Source organism: Phyllobates terribilis, unplaced genomic scaffold (assembly GCF_046119375.1).
Source record: "Phyllobates terribilis strain yellow unplaced genomic scaffold, ASM4611937v1 Scaffold_3__8_contigs__length_932513732, whole genome shotgun sequence".
Taxonomy (NCBI): Eukaryota; Metazoa; Chordata; class Amphibia; order Anura; family Dendrobatidae; genus Phyllobates; species Phyllobates terribilis.
The window spans coordinates 483,458,970-483,473,017 of record NW_027362763.1 but is presented as its reverse complement, the minus strand read 5'-3'; positions in this window follow the sequence as shown (position 1 = coordinate 483,473,017).

Here is a 14,048-nt window from a genome sequence, read left to right as displayed (position 1 = left end):
CTTTCCGCCTGGTGGACACAGAGGATTTTCGAGACCTTATGTCCGTCGCAGTGCCCCAGTACTAGATGCCCAGTCGGCACTACTTCTCAAAGAAAGGTGTGCCTGCGCTCCACCAGCATGTCGCACACAACATCACCGCTTCTTTGAGAAACTCTGTGTGTGACAGGGTGCATTTCACCACAGACACTTGGACGAGTAGGCATGGACAAGGGCGTTACATGTCGCTGACTGGGCACTGGGTAACTATGGTGACAGCAGGACAAGGGGCTGCTGTCCAAGTCTTGCCGTCCCCACGAGTTGTGCGTCAATCTTCTTTATGTCAAAGTTCCTCCACTGCTTCTGCCTCCTCAACCTCCTCTCGGTCTTCCACCTGCACCCAAAGCCTGTCTGGTCATGCCACAAGCTTTCTAACTGTGCAGAAGGGATCCTGCACATCTCCTTACTATGCTGGCAGTAGGGCTCAACGTCATCAGGCGGTTTTTACTTTGAAATGTCTGGGAAATGTGAGTCACACAGCTGAGGAGTTGTGGTCAGCTCTGGAGAACCAATTTCATGAATGGTTGTCTCCACTGGACCTGAAACCAGGGAAGGCCGTGTGCGACAATGCTGCAAACCTGGGTGCGGCCCTTCGCCGGGGCAATGTCACACACGTGCCTTGTATGGCTCACGTGTTGAACCTGGTTGTCCAGCAATTTTTAGCCCTCTATCCCAGACTAGATGGCCTTCTGCAGAGGGCACGGTCGCTGTATGCTCACTTCCGCCGTTCGCATCCCGCAGCTCAGCGACTTACATCTCTACAGAAGTTGTTGGGCCTGCCACTTCACCGGCTAAAATGCGATGTGCCTACCCGGTGGAATTCAACTCTGCACATGTTGCAGCGACTGTGGCAGCACCGACAAGCCCTGGTGCAATACGTTCTGACGTATAGCCTGGGCCAACGAGATCCAGAGGTGGGGCAAATCACGCTGGAGGAGTGGTCTCAGATCAGGGACCTATGCACCCTTTTGCACAGTTTTGAAATGGCGACGAAGATGTTTAGTGCTGACGATGCCATTATCAGCATGACTATTCCGGTGATTTACATGCTGGAGCACATGTTAAACAGAATTCGGAGTCAGGTGGTGGCACAAGAGGAGGTGGAGGAAGTAGAGGAGGAGGAGTTGTATGCGGAAGGGCTAACATCTGCAAGGTCCAGACGGTCGGCAGCACCAAGGCAGCAGGCATGTGAGGGTGGGGGAGATGGTTTTACCAGGGCGCATGGTAGCAGCCAAACTAGTGAGGAAGGTGCAGGAGCCCAGGAAGAAGTGGAGGACGAACTGATGGAAGACTCATCAGATGAGGGAGACCTTGATCACATTTCTGTTGTGCGAGGTTGGGGGGAGAGGACAGAGGAAGGAAGCATGATTGTTACCTCGCCACCAACACAACAGGGACTTGGTGCTCCTGGATGCGCAACACGCATGAGTGCCTTCTTGCTGCACTACCTGTGAGAATTAGAAATAATCCTGACTACTGGGTTGCCACACTGTTAGATCCCCGGTACAAAAGTAAATTTGCAGAAATTATTCCTGCCATAGAAAGGGATGCACACATGCAGGAGTATCAGCAGAGACTGTTGCAGAATCTTACATGTGCTTTTCCACAAAACACCAGTGGTGCACGTAGTGAATCTCACAGTTCCAACTTGCCAACCGTGGGACCGTCAAGTGTTCAGCACTCAAACCGTAACAGAACCACAGTATCTGCTGGTAACATCAATTTTGCGGAATCATTTCACCACTTTTTTAGCCCATCCTTTGCAAGGCCACAGGAGACAAGAAGTCTGACACATAGTCAACGCCTAGAGACGATGGTACAGGAGTATCTCCAAGTAAACATTGAAGCCATGACTGTGTCACTGGACCCTTGCTCTTTTTGGGCTTCCAATCTGGATAAATGGCCGGCGCTAGCCACTTACGCCTTGGAGATCTTGTCATGCCCCGCAGCCAGCGTTCTGTCTGAACGTGTGTTCAGCGCTGCTGGTGGTGTGCTGACAGATAAGCGCACGCGGCTCTCCACTGATAATGTAGACAGACTCACTGTAACGGGTCTGGGCGGCGGAACCTCTGAGCTACTATACAAGGGGGCGGTCCTTGTAAGGGAGTGGGTGGCGACCAGGGTAGACGGGCAGGCAGTCATAGCAGGTGACCGGGACAGTCTCTGAATGAACGGACAGGAGGTCACGGCAAGTGACCGGGGCAGTCTCTGGATGAACGGGCAGGAGGTCACGGCAAGTGACCGGGGCAGTCTCTGGATGAACGGGCAGGAGGTCACGGCAAGTGACCGGGGCAGTCTCTGGGTAAAGGATTGGTACGACCTGTGGCGGCAGATGATAGACGTGAGCTCCCAGGTGAGCAGGCGAGAGTCTCTGGATAAACGGGTGGTCACAGCATGTGACGGCGGAGCCTCCAGGAAGACCAACAGACAGGTAGCAGATGATCGCTCCCAGGTGAGCGGGCAGGAGTCTCTGGACAGGCGGGTGGTCACAGCATGTGACGGCAGAGCCTCCTGGTAGGCTAGCAGACAGGCAGCAGATGAGCGCTCCCAGGTGAGCGGGCAAGCTGGTCCTTAGACAGACTGACAGGAGTTGGAAGGCAGACCGTCGGACCTCAGGCAAGCAGGCAGGTAGAAGATGTGCGCTCCCAGGTGAGCGGGCAAGCTGGTCCTTAGACAGACTGACAGGAGTTGGAAGGCAGACCGTCGGACCTCAGGCTAGCAGGCAGGTAGCAGGATATCAGGCAGGAATTAGACAGCAGACTGGCAGGAATCTGGCAGGTATCTGGCAGGTAACTGGCAACGGGACCTGAGGGCTGAAGCAGAGTAGTGAACAGTGCTACAACATTGCTCGGGCACCTCCATTTTGGAGGAGGTGCCTTTTATATGGGAAGTCCTCCGGCAATTGGCCGGGGACTCCTTAGGACGGCGCGCGCGGTCCCTTTAAGAGAGGGGGAGCGCGCGCGCGCGCGCCCTAAGCACACTGCCGGGGAAGGAGCGCGTGCCGGAAGCAGCGGGGAGAGAAGCGCTGGAGGACGCCGCGCCAGGAGCGGGGAGGTGAGAGGGACGGCGTCTCTGCCTAGAACGGGGCAGAGACGCCGATGCTACAGTACCCCCCCCATTAGGCCCCCTCTTTTTTTGGCCAGAAAGAAATTTATCAAGGAGAAGCGGGGCGTTGATGTTCTCCCTGGGTTCCCAAGTTCTCTCCTCAGGACCAAACACCTTCCAATCTACCAGAAAAAAGGTTTTTCCTCTTACCCTCTTGGAGGCCAGAATACTCTCTACCTCAAAGATGTCATCAGCAGAAACCGGAGCAGGAGGGGCACCTGGATTTTTGGAAAAAAGTTAAAGACAACGGGTTTGAGGAGAGATACGTGGAAGGAGTTGGGGATCCGTAGGGTGGCCGGGAGTTTTAATTTGTAGGCCACAGGGTTAATTTGCCTGAGGACTTCGAAGGGGCCGATGAATCGAGGACTCAACTTGTAGGAGGGTACTTTGAGCCGCACATGTTTGGATGAGAGCCAAACCTTGTCTCCCGGATGGAATTGGGGCGGATCCAGACGTCTCTTATCAGCATATCTCTTCATCCGCTCAGAGGAGAGAAGAAGAGCGGACCTGGTGCTCTCCCAAACAGTAGAAAATTCGCTGACAAGAGACTCCGCAGCAGGGTTGTCCACAGAAACGGAGACAGGAAGTGGAATCCGGGGTTGTTGGCCACCGACTATAAAGAACGGGGATTTGGAAGAGGACTCGCTCTCATGGTTGTTATAAGAGAACTCGGCCCATGGTAGGAGATCCACCCAGCCCGAGTGGTGAGCATCAATGAAGTGCCGGAGGTAGCTGGTCAAGATCTGATTGATCCGCTCCACTTGACCATTGGACTGAGGGTGGTAAGCGGAGGAGAAATCCAGGGTAATGTCCAGCAGCTTACATGTGGCTCTCCAGAAGCGAGAGGTGAACTGAACCGCACGATCCGACACGATGTGGAGGGGCAGACCATGGAGACGGAAGATGTGGCGGATAAAGTCTTTAGCCAGCTCAGGTGGAGACGGAAGACCAGGCAGGGGAATGAAGTGGGCCATCTTAGAAAAACGGTCAGCGACAACCCAAATGACAGTACAACCGGCAGAAACTGGAAGGTCGGTGATAAAGTCCATAGCGATGTGTTGCCAAGGAGCAGCAGGTACGGGAAGGGGCAGGAGATGGCCGGCAGGTAGATGTCGGGGAACTTTGTTACGGGCACAGGATGAACAGGCCGCGACGAAGTCTACCACGTCCTTACGCAGGGTAGGCCACCAGTAATGCCGGGTAATAAGTTGGAAGGTCTTCTTTTGGCCAGCATGGCCAGCTAGTTTAGAAGAATGTCCCCAGCGAAGAACCCTCTCCCGATCTGGCACAGCTACGAACGTCTTACCGGGTGGAAGACGAGTCAGATCCAAGGGGGCCACATTCATCACCTTGGAGGAGTCGATGATGTGCGTAGGTTCCTCCTCTTGATCGGAGGACAGGAAGGACCGGGACAAGGCATCAGCTTTGACGTTCTTGTCCGCCGGACGGAAATGAAGAATGAAGTCGAAGCGGGCAAAAAACAACGACCACCGGGCCTGGCGAGGATTGAGTCTCTGGGCATTTTGGAGATATGCCAGGTTTTTGTGATCCGTGTAGATAACTACCGGGTAGAGAGCCCCTTCAAGCAGATAGCGCTACTCTCCCAGTGCCAATTTGATGGCTAGCAATTCACGGTCTCCTATGGAGTAGTTGCGCTCCGATGAGTAGAAGATTTTGGAGAAGAAGCCGCACGTTACCATTCTCCCGGTAGAAGACTTCTGGGTGAGCACCGCTCCGGCTCCGGAGGAGGAGGCATCAACCTCCAGGTAGAATTGTTTATTACAGTCCGGACGGTGCAGGACGCGGGAGCAGAGGCGAAGGCTTTCTTTAGGGAAAGGAAGGCCTCCTTGGCTTCAGGCGACCATGTCCTGGGGTTAGCCCCCTTACGGGTAAGTGCAGATATGGGAGCAGTCCGAGACGAGAAGTGTGGGATGAAAAGACGATAGTAATTAGCGAAGCCCAGGAATCGCTGTATCGCCTTCAAACCTTCAGGACGAGGCCATTTTAGAACGGAAGAGAGCTTCTCAGGATCCATTTGCAGACCTGTCTGGGAGATGACATAGCCCAAGAACGGAAGGGAGGTCTGATCGAAGAGGCACTTCTCGTATTTGGCATAAAGGTGATTCTGCCGAAGCCTAAGCAGGACCTGACGAACATCCCTCCGGTGTGTGGGGAGATCCGGAGAGAAGACCAAGATATCGTCCAGGTATACCACTACGCAGGAGTACAGGAGGTCACGGAAGATGTCGTTAACTAGTTCCTGAAAGACCGCGGGAGCATTACAGAGACCGAAGGGCATCACAAGGTACTCGTAGTGACCGTCCCGGGTATTGAATGCCGTCTTCCACTCGTCTCCTTGACGGATACGGACCAGATTATACGCTCCTCGTAGATCCAGCTTGGAGAAGATCCTGGCGCCCTTGAGACGGTCAAACAATTCGGAGATGAGTGGCAGGGGATATTTGTTTTTTACCGTGATGAGATTGAGTCCTCTGTAGTCAATACAGGGACGTAGCGAGCCGTCTTTCTTTTTGACAAAGAAGAATCCGGCTCCAGCCGGGGAGGTAGATTTTCGGATAAATCCCCTAGCCAGATTCTCTTCAATGTACTCAGACATGGCTCGGGTCTCGGCTGCAGACAACGGGTAGATACGCCCACGGGGAGGAGTGGTGCCAGGTACCAGGTCGATCGGGCAATCGTATGGCCTATGGGGTGGCAACGTCTCAGCTTCCTTCTTACCGAAGACGTCCGCATAGGGCCAGTAGGGAGCCGGGAGACCAGGTAAGTTAGCTGGAGTAGGCTGAGGGCGAAGTGGACGGACCGGGACCAGGCAGGTCCTATGGCAGTCAGGACCCCATCGGAGTACTTCACCGGACCGCCAGTTCAATACGGGTTCATGTGTCTGGAGCCAAGGTAGACCTAGCAACAGGGAGTGAGAAAGTCCGGACAGCACATGGAATGAGATCTCCTCAGAGTGCAGCATTCCCACCTGCAGGGTTATGGGTGCAGTGACGAGCAGGATGGTCTCCGAGAGAAGTCTTCCATCCACGGAGGCGACTGACAATGGTTCAGCCAGGGACTTGGTGGGAATATGGTATATCTCTACCAGAGACTGGGAGATGAGGTTTCCAGCAGCTCCAGAATCCAGATGGGCGAGTTCAAAGAGACGGTTCTCTCCCCAAGCAATAGAGACCGGTAAGGTCAGAGACGGAGAGGGCTTACTTTTGTCTAGGACGACCTCTCCGAGTGGTCCTAGACACTGGCGTTTCCCGGCTTTTCCGGGCAGGAACGGATGAAGTGCTTCATACTGCCACAATAGAAACAGCTTCCCTCGGCTCGGCGAGATTCTTGGTGAGAACCGACCATCTTGGTCTGGTCGACCTGCATAGGCTCAGGAGAGTGTACCTGAGGAGAGACGGAGGGAGTGACGGGTTTCTGAAAAGTAGGAGCTAGACGTGGAAACCTCCTCTCACGGGTGACCTCTTTGGCACACTCCTGGAACCGCAGGTCAATCCGGGTGGCAAGAGTTATTAGGTCATCGAGAGTGGTAGGAATGTCCCGACCGGCAAGTTCATCTTTAATACGGCCGGACAGACCCTCCCAGAAGACGGAAACCAGAGCGTCATTATCCCAGGCCAGCTCCGAGGCAAGGATATGGAACCGTACGGCATATTGGCCCACGGTGAGACTTCCCTGATGGAGGCGTAGCAGAGATGATGCGGATGAGGTCTTCCGTCCGGGTTCGTCGAAGACTTTCCGGAAAGCCGTGAGCAAGGCAGGCAAGTCGGACACCAGGGGGTCCCCTCTCTCCCATAGAGGATTTAGCCAGGCCAGGGCCTCCCCGGTGAGATGGGACATGATGAAGGCAATTTTGGCCCGGTTGGAGTTAAACTGGTGAGACAGGAGTTCAAAGTGCAGGGTGCACTGATTTATGAAGCCCCGAGCCTGGGCGGAGTCGCCTCCGAAACGAGGAGGTGCAGAAAGCCGGGGTCCGGGGTAGGATACCATGTTATTAGTGGGCAGTGGAGCTGCCGGATTGCGAGTCATGGCACTGGCGGTGGTTGCAGGCAGAGCAGTCAGAGTGTCCAGGCGAGAATTGACATTCCGCAGGTGACCCAGGATGGACTCCTGTTGGGACCTCTGACGGGACAGTTCATGACACAGGTCCGAGAGCGAGGGAGCTTGGGTGCCACAGGGTTCACTGGCCCGAGCAAACTGTAACGGGTCTGGGCGGCGGAACCTCTGAGCTACTATACAAGGGGGCGGTCCTTGTAAGGGAGCGGGTGGAGACCAGGGTAGACGGGCAGGCAGTCACAGCAGGTGACCGGGACAGTCTCTGAATGAACGAACAGGAGGTCACGGCAAGTGACCGGGGCAGTCTCTGGATGAACGGGTAGGAGGTCACGGCAAGTGACCGGGGCAGTCTCTGGATGAACGGGCAGGAGGTCACGGCAAGTAACCGGGGCAGTCTCTGGGTAAAGGATTGGTACGACCTGTGGCGGCAGATGATAGACGTGAGCTCCCAGGTGAGCAGGCGAGAGTCTCTGGATAAACGGGTGGTCACAGCATGTGACGGCGGAGCCTCCAGGAAGACCAACAGACAGGTAGCAGATGAGCGCTCCCAGGTGAGCGGGCAGGAGTCTCTGGACAGGCGGGTGGTCACAGCACGTGACGGCAGAGCCTCCTGGTAGGCTAGCAGACAGGCAGCAGATGAGCGCTCCCAGGTGAGCGGGCAAGCTGGTTCTTAGACAGACTGACAGGAGTTGGAAGGCAGACCGTCGGACCTCAGGCAAGCAGGCAGGTAGAAGATGTGCGCTCCCAGGTGAGCGGGCAAGCTGGTCCTTAGACAGACTGACAGGAGTTGGAAGGCAGACCGTCGGACCTCAGGCTAGCAGGCAGGTAGCAGGATATCAGGCAGGAATTAGACAGCAGACTGGCAGGAATCTGGCAGGTATCTGGCAGGTAACTGGCAACGGGACCTGAGGGCTGAAGCAGAGTAGTGAACAGTGCTACAACATTGCTCGGGCACCTCCATTTTGGAGGAGGTGCCTTTTATATGGGAGGTCCTCCGGCAATTGGCCGGGGACTCCTTAGGACGGCGCGCGCGGTCCCTTTAAGAGAGGGGGAGCGCGCGCGCGCGCGCCCTAAGCACACTGCCTGGGAAGGAGCGCGTGCCGGAAGCAGTGGGGAGAGAAGCGCTGAAGGACGCCGCGCCAGGAGCGGGGAGGTGAGAGGGACGGCGTCTCTGCCTAGAACGGGGCAGAGAGGCCGATGCTACACTCACGTTCATAAAGATGAACAAATCATGGATCCGAAACGACTTTTCTACCCCTGTGTCATCCTGGGGAGAGTAAAAGCTTGATGATTGGTTAAAATCACCCTACCAACCGTTTTAAGCTTTCAAATTACTAATCATGTTTATCTGTATCTTGGCTGGAAAATTATTTGGGCTTTGTAGCAGTGTGCAGCACTGATTCTATTAGGCCATCTATAATAAGCTTCACCAGATTTAAGATTACTAATCATGTTTATCTGTATCTTGACTGGAAAATAATTTGGGCTTTGTAGCAGTGTGCAGCACTGATCCTATTAGGCCATCTATACTAAACTCCACCAGATTTAAAATTAATAATAATTTTTAGCTGCATCTAGCCCGGAAAATAATTTTGGGGCTCCGAGATGCGCAAGACACATAAGTGCCTTCTTGCTGCACTACCTGCAACATGACCCTCATATTGTCAGAATTCGAAGTAATCATGACTACTGGGTTGCCACACTCTTAGATCCCCCAAACTTTTCGATCAACCTTTTCATTTTAATAAAGACAAAAAAATGGTCATTTTTGAAATTATAAGCATTAGCAGGTTATTAGAAACTGAAATCAAACAGCTTTCAACTCAAAACTTTATTCTAGGTGATGTTACATTTTCACATAGGACCCCTTGTTCGAAAGGAGCTTCTGAACTCTCTCGTCCATTGAATTTGTCAGTTTTGGATGGTTTCTGCTTCAATTGTTTTGCATGAGGACAGAATACCCTCCCAGAGCTGTTGCTTAGATGTGAACTGCCTCCCGCCATCATAGACACTCCTTTTGATGATGCTCCAGAGGTTCTAAATGGGGTAGAGGTCAGGGGAGCATGGGGGTCACACCATAAGTTTGTCGCCTTTTATGCCCATATCAGCCAGAGATGCAGATGTTTTATGTGCAGCATGAGACGGTGCATTATCATGCAAAAAAATGATCTTGCTGTGAAATACACGGTTCTTCTTCTTGAACCATGGCAGGAAGTGCTGTTTGAGAAAATCCACATACATTATGGAGTTCATCTTTAGCGCCTTCAGGTATCCTAAAGGGGCCGACAATCTCTCTCCCCATGATTCCAGCCCAAAACATTACTCCACCTCCTCCTTGTTGGCGCTGTAGCCGTGTTTGCGTGGGGTGTCCATCAACCAGCCATCCTCCACTCCATCCATCTGGACCATCGAGCGCTGCACGGCACTAGAGGAGGTCGACAGGATGGCGTATGCACAGCTGCAAACCTCTGAAGGACCCTGCATCTTGTTGTTCGGGGGACGTTGGAGGCACCAGCAGCTTCAAAACTTGTCTGCTGCTATGACAAGGCTTTTTTGCCGCTGCTCTTTAAACCTGACGTAATTGCCTGTAGGATAGAGTCCTCAATTTGCCCTTATCAGCACGCACACGTGTGTACTGTGAATCACCAACATACTTCTTGATTGCCAAGACACTTCATCCTGATCATCGCACAATGTTGATTGTAGTCATGCCTTGACCTAAACACTCCACAATTTGTTGCTTCTCAGCAGCCGACACATTCTTTTATTTTCCCATTTTGGCAGAAAATGTAGGCTGCTTAATAATGTGAGACAGCCTTCTTAAGCAGTCTTGCCTTTCATTGGACACACCTGCCAAACTAATTAGCACAGGTGTCTGTAATTGCTTACAGTGATATAAAGAGCCCTGACACACATCACCATCAATGAGTTTAACTGACAAACAAACAAATTCTTCCCTTATCACTCCTAAACACTTTTTGCATAATAATTTGGAACACAGTGTACATGTGCTTTTCCACAAAACACCAGTGGTTCACGTAGTGAATCTTACAGTTCTAACTTGCCAACCGTGGTCTGTATGGAGTTGTTCAATAAAGGGCCCAAAATTAAGATAACATAGATGGGAGAGGTCTCTATGAATAGGAATTCCTAAGTATTTGATACCCTGTGAGGGCCATGCAAAGGGAAAGTTGGACTGGATGGAATCCTATATGGATTTGGGGAGGGAGACATCGAGGGCCTCAGACTTCGCTGCATTGATTTGAAAATTTGACCATGTAACAAAGTGATCTATTTCAGCCATAACAGCATGGATGGATATATGTGATTGAGTGATATATACTAGGACATCATCAGCAAATAGAGAGCACTTGTACTCGGTGCCTCCCACCTCAATCCACCTAATATTGGGGTTATGGCGAATTGATGAGAGCAGGTGCTCCGTCACTAGGATGTATAAGAGAGGGGACAGAGGACATCCCTGCCTTGTCCCATTGGTGATTGTGAAAGGTGATGAAAATGTTCTGATGCACCCCCTGGGCCTTGGGACACCCGGAACCGGAACCTTTTTGGTGGATGCTGGTGGTTGTAGTCTTCGTGGCGGCGACCCGGTTCCATGGCTCAGGGTGGTCAAACCAGTGGCGGAACTATTTATGTGGTTTTGATGTTTAAATGTCCGACTACGCCACCCGCGGATTGCGGTCAGAGTGAACCGCCGCTGCAGGGCAGACCGCTGAGGCTGGTGTTGTGGGTGCAGCAGAGCTTAGCATAACTCCCCACGGGAGGAGTATAGCCTCAGGGCAGTGTATGCGGAGGATGGGGGTGATGGTGCAGGGCAGCAGCAGTAACGACACGGAGTCAGTGATGCAGTCCAGGGCCTTTACTCACAGTTCTTATTATCCAGACCACGTCTGCAGGTAACGGCTGCCCACGTCGTACTGTGCTCACCAGGTGAGGGGCTCAGACAACTCCCAGATAACTTTGGAGCGCTTCACAGGACCCCCTTTGTGTGTCCTTTGTCTGGCCTTTCTTACCAACCCTTCTGTCCGGCTGCCTCGGGTCTCCTCTTGGTAAACTTGGTGCCAGTTTCCCTGACCCTATGTGGTGCCTTCCTAGCGGGTGTAGCGAGGGGCTGCGCCACATAAAATGTCACAGCCTCCGGTTTCTAGCTGAGGGTCGTTTCCTGCCTCCACTAGTTTCAGGGACCGGTCTCCCCCTTTGGCCTGACCCCTCCACGCAGGTGGATTCGGGCGTGCGGTGGTGACTCGCCAGTCCGCACCCCTGGGATCCCTTCATTCCTCATTCCTTGAGCCTTCTCCGCTCCTCTTCCTTCCTTCTCCCTCTTCCAGGCCTGGGCCTCTGTTACTTGGCCCACCTCCGGAGCAGAGCTCATGCAGAGCCCCTGCTCCCTGCCACTTCTGCTCAGACTTCTCTGCACTGAGCTAAGATGGTGCCCACCTTTTATACTCCCTTCTCAATGCACCCAGGAACTGCTTCCTCCCTGCTCCTGCACTACAGGGTTCCCCTTCCTCAGTGTTCCCTCCCCCCACTCCAGCCAGGGACAGGGACTGTCGTGCCCATCTCAGAGGCATATTGGTCGCCCTGCCCCACGGCAATGTGGTGTAATGCATGCAGGTGTCGGGTCCTGATCCACACTCCATCCTTACCTGAGAGTGAGATATCACACCTCTGGGTGAGGTGCAATACCTCTGTTGCAACCGAGCCCTCAGGGTGCTACAGTTCCATCTATCTTCAGCCTAGGTGACGTATTGTGATACAGGGCCGTGATTTTGGCTATAAAAGGGTCCCCTAGACCCCTACCCCAAGCTTTTTAAGAGAATCATATATGGCATGCCAGGAGACTCTATGGAATGCTTTCTCAGCATCCAACGAGAGTATCTAATTACAAATTTTTAACTGCATCTAGCCCAGGAAATACTTTGTGCCTAGTAGCAGTGTCTGCTAGTCAGCGGATTATCCCGGCTGTTAAGCAAGCTACACCACCTGTAGTTTGGACACTTAATTTTTTCAAAGGAAATGCTTCGGGACCACGGGATACTCAGTGAAGAGCATCAGGAGGCACCCCAAGGCATAGGGGCTGGGACTGGCAGTAGGATGCCTTGCGGTGGACAGCCGAGCTCGATCCTTATAAAAGCTTTTTAACTGCAGCAGCTTTAGTGGACGCTACTGGAGCTGGAATTACGCGGCTGCTGGCATGAGACTTGCCCTCCAATAGATCCTTGCAAATGGATTTAAAGTGTATTCATTCAAATTATAGAGACAATTTAAATTTAAAAGCTTAGAGCTGCCTCCACCACAGCGGACAGGCACCAGTATTGGGAGAGGGGGGCTGGCCGTCAGGGTTCACCGCGGCTCTGGCACAAACCCGGCGACACGGAGGTGGCACGGGCAGGAGCGGACTGAACGTGTCGGCTTCTCACTTTTTGGATTTTAGAAGGGCATGACATGCCTATATCTGTGTCTCCCCCTCCTTTTACTCCTCCACCTCTTTTCTTTTCGCATGACTATATGTACTTGTCACTTTTCCATGTGTTAGTTGTGTCTTCTGAGCAGTTTGTCAGCTTTTGGACACCTTTGAAGGTGTTTTCTATGTGTTTCTATGTGTTTTTGTTTGCCTGCCATTGGTTTTAACGGTGTTCGACGAACAGTTCGACGAACAGTTCGGCGAACACACGGGTGTTCGACGAACCGAACCGAACTCGAACACTACGGGGGTGGCTCAACACTAGTAAGTAGTTTGAACAGCAAATTGCGATGGAATGCTTCAATGACACAGTAAAGGAAATTCTTAATGGAGGCCAGAAATGGCAGTATTCTCTAACAAAGTATATGTGATCCGTTTGATGGAGAAAACAGAATTTTAAATACATGGCCAGTAGGTAAGTAGTTTGAAAAGCAAACTGCAGTATATTGCTTCATAGACACACTAATGTAAATTTTAATGGAGGCCAGAAATTGCAGTATTTTCTGACAACGTATATGTGATCCGTGTGACGGAGAAAACAGAGTTTTAAATACCTGGCCTGTAGGTAGGTAGTTTGAACAGCAAACTGCAGTGAATTGCTTCAATGACACACTAAAGGAAAATTTAATGGAGGGCAGAAATGGCAGTATTTTCTGACAACGTATATGTGATCCGTGTGACGGAGAAAACAGAGTTTTAAATAACTGGCCTGTAGGTAGGTAGTTTGAACAGCAAACTGCGGTGAATTGCTACAATGACACACTAAAGGAAATTTTTAATGGAGACCAAAAGTGGCAGTATTTTCTGACAACGTATTAGTGATCCGTGTAACGGAACAAACAGAGTTTTAAATACCTGGCCTGTAGGTAAGTAGTTTGAACAGCAAACTGCGGTGAATTGCTTCAATGACACATTAAAGGAAATTTATAATGGAGGCCAGAAATGGCAGTATTTTCTGACAACGTATATGTGATCCGTGTGATGGAGAAAACAGAGTTTTAAATATTTGGCCTGTAGGTAAGTAGCTTGAATAGAAAACTGCGGTGAATTGATTCAATGCCACACTAAAGGAAATTTTTAATGGTGGCCAGAAATAGCAGTATTTTCTGACAACGTATTAGTGACCTGTGTGACGGAAAAAACAGAGTTTTAAATACCTGGCCTGTAGGAAGGTAGTTTGAATAGCAAACTATGGAGAATTGCTTCAATGACACACTAAAGGAAATTTTTAATTGAGGCCAGAAATGGCAGTATTTTCTAAAAACGTATATGTGATCCGTGTGACGGAGAAAACAGAGTTTTGGATACTTGGCCTGTACGTAAGTAGTTTGAACAGCAAAGTGCGGTG